This window comes from Frankliniella occidentalis, unplaced genomic scaffold (genome assembly GCF_000697945.3).
Source record: "Frankliniella occidentalis isolate FOCC.00 unplaced genomic scaffold, Focc_3.1 Scaffold230, whole genome shotgun sequence".
Classification (NCBI taxonomy): domain Eukaryota; kingdom Metazoa; phylum Arthropoda; class Insecta; order Thysanoptera; family Thripidae; genus Frankliniella; species Frankliniella occidentalis.
The window spans coordinates 45,364-48,004 of record NW_026267356.1 but is presented as its reverse complement, the minus strand read 5'-3'; the positions used below and the strand labels follow the sequence as shown (position 1 = coordinate 48,004).

The 2,641-nt window shown below is 56.7% G+C and overlaps 1 long non-coding RNA gene across 1 annotated transcript in view; it reads left to right on the top strand.

Moving 5' to 3' along the window:
- Window positions 1–1,549: 1,549 nt before the first annotated feature.
- The window catches only part of LOC127750667 (uncharacterized), a 3,481-nt gene continuing 2,389 nt past the window's right edge, over window positions 1,550–2,641 (top strand). Inside the window, exons 1-2 of the long non-coding RNA XR_008011800.1 lie at window positions 1,550–2,104; window positions 2,254–2,414. This is a non-coding gene — a long non-coding RNA (uncharacterized LOC127750667). The remainder of the gene's footprint in view (window positions 2,105–2,253; window positions 2,415–2,641) is intronic.

Below are 2,641 nucleotides of genomic sequence, written 5' to 3'. Positions count from 1 at the left end.
TCTCTCTCTCTCTCTCTCTCTCTCTCTCCCTCCCTCCCTCTCCCTCTCCCTCTCCCTCTCTTTTTCTCTGTGTCTCTCTTTCACCCCCCACTGCCACTTCTGTCTTTTTCCCTTGTCCCCGCGGGCGGCGGGTCAGGGTGGACGTACAGACGGACGGCTTAACTAGCCCGAGGAATCTTCGTCTTGCTCAATTATAAAGCTCCTGATGTTGATAATGCTCTGGTCCCCGCCCCCCGCTCGGCCCCCCGCCCCGCCTCATCGCCTCGCCGTCGTGCTGCGGAATGCGGACGAGCTCGGCGCCGTCCGTCGTGTCCTCCGGGCCTTCGGCGGCAGGGAGAGCTCAGTGCCGCCACGCTCTGCCCGACAGACTCCGGGCGGGGGAAGAAGCAGCCGTCCGGAGCGATACGCGGGCACAATCCCCGTTGGCCACTGTGAAAAATATCGCGGTTAATTTAGCGGGAAAATTTTCCATTTATACAAAATAATTTAACACTCCGCATATGTACTGTGTACTTTGAAATTGTTTCTCCAGCAGGAATGGCCATGTCGTAAATTTTACGATAACTATTTTACATCGTATGTTAGTCGCAAATAAAATAACAAAAAAAAAATTCAATAAACTTACAGTGACATTTTTGACAGTGGGTACGCAGTAGCGTAGGATGGAAAGAGAACCTGGTTGTGGAGATCCGCGACGAGTGCGAGCGAGGAAAGGGTCGCTCGCTCTCTCTCGCTCGCACTCGGAGGGACTCCATTAGACGGTATGTCCCTCTCGCGCTACTGGTCCTCCTCCGCCATGACGACGCGGTCCCCGCTGGTCCCCGCTCTGGTCCCCGCGGCGCGCGCTGCCGGCGGCAGCAGTGTTGTTTTTGCCTGAGCGCGCCGGAAGGAGTAGGGAGGAGGAAGAAGGGGGGGGAGGGGGGTTACAACGACACAACGTAAGGACGCGAAGTGTCTCTTTCCATTTGGCCCGGCCAGCCCGACGTGGGCGGTGCGGCCGCCGGGGCGCTGTGCTGCCCGATGTGGTACAATAATACGCTGCCTCTCGTCTCCAATCTCGGAGCGAAAGTCCGCGGCCGCCGCGCGCAGCCACCCTCTGCCCCAAACGCCCACTCATCCCTACGAGCATGATAATTGATTTTGTAGGCTGTACTGTACTGCACGTGGAAGTGAGGGCACTGAAAGCCCGTCGAGTGTCCAGTAGGTGGGCGACTCGAGTCGCTGGGACCCCAAAGACAAGAAGACGACGTAGGTCAGCCTACGGGACACTTGTTTTATCTTTATCACTGTAAAAATTATCTTCGTAAACTTACAACATAATTTGTAATTCTGATTTACGAAATACTTTATAAATTTACGACAGCTCATTCTTAATCGTCACTGAATTCCTAGTCGATACGCAGTAAATTTACCATTTCAAATAGTATTTTTTTAACACACGTCATGGCCAATCTGCCTGTAACCTTTACAAGTATTTCGAGTATTTCTCACAACGATACTTTGCTTGTTTGTTTTTCAGCCTCCCTTTGTTTGGCACCTCCGTCTCCGTCCCGTCTCTGGCAGTGTGGCTCACAATGATGACGAGCCCGGCCGGGGGCGGGCAGCAGCAGGCAGGCAGGCAGCCTCCCCATACCAGCAGCACCCCTGCCGGGCGGCGGGCGGCGGCGGGGGCCTTAAATGGCGCCATCCCGCGAAGGTTATTGAATTACTGGCCGAGCTTCACGTCAGGGGAGGGTCGGAGGGCCCCCCACTTAACCCTGCTCCGCCTGCTCCGCCTCGCGCCGGGCCGCCCTGTCGCGCCCCCCGCTGACAAGCCCCACGCATGTGGCGCGCGAAGCAGGGCGCGGTGACACACACGAAGGGCACGGCGGCGGCGCCGTCAGGGGCCTCTCCGTCATCCTCGCCGCCGCCAAGTCTCACTCAAAGCCGCGCGGTGCGACGTCACGAAGACTGAAGATAGACGGAGCACCATCGTGGTGATGTATCACAATGCACGCAGCTGGAGATGCCTCCGCCGCCCTGTACGGCCGTCGTTAGAACGGGATTGACTTTCATCGTACCAGATTCGGTATGGTCCAATGGCCATAATACCATCACTGCAGGGGTACGTACCTCAGCTCGCTCGCTACACCTCGCTGTGCTCGCATGCTTCATATTGTTGGTGTGTGTGAGAAGCGTGTGTGTGTTCTTTTTGTGCGTGTGTTTTATTTTTCGTCCTTATTCGTTTCTCTTTCAACTCCTCCCCATGCTCAGTTTTCCTCCCTTTCGGTTGGCGCCTGGCTCCGTCCGCCCTGCTCCGCCCTCGCGCCCGCTCTGCCCGGAACAAAAGGACACCATGCTTCACTGTGCCCAGCAGCCCGGCGCGGCCCGGCGCAGCCCCGGCCGTGTGTGCCTCCGCCGCCGCCCGGCTAATGGTAAGACTCTCGCAGCGCGAATTCATTTTCATCCTAATTTATCGTAATATTTTCGTGCGCTCGCGCTCATCCTCCCCCCCCCCCTTTCTATCTCTCTCTCTCTTTCTCTTTCTCACTCGGATGTGCTCCCCCCACCCCTGCCCCGCCAAAAGACTCCTCTCTTTTCTTTTTTTTTGCGGTGGACGCTTAGTTTCCTCGTTGTAATGCGAAAATAAACCGCCTGGTAG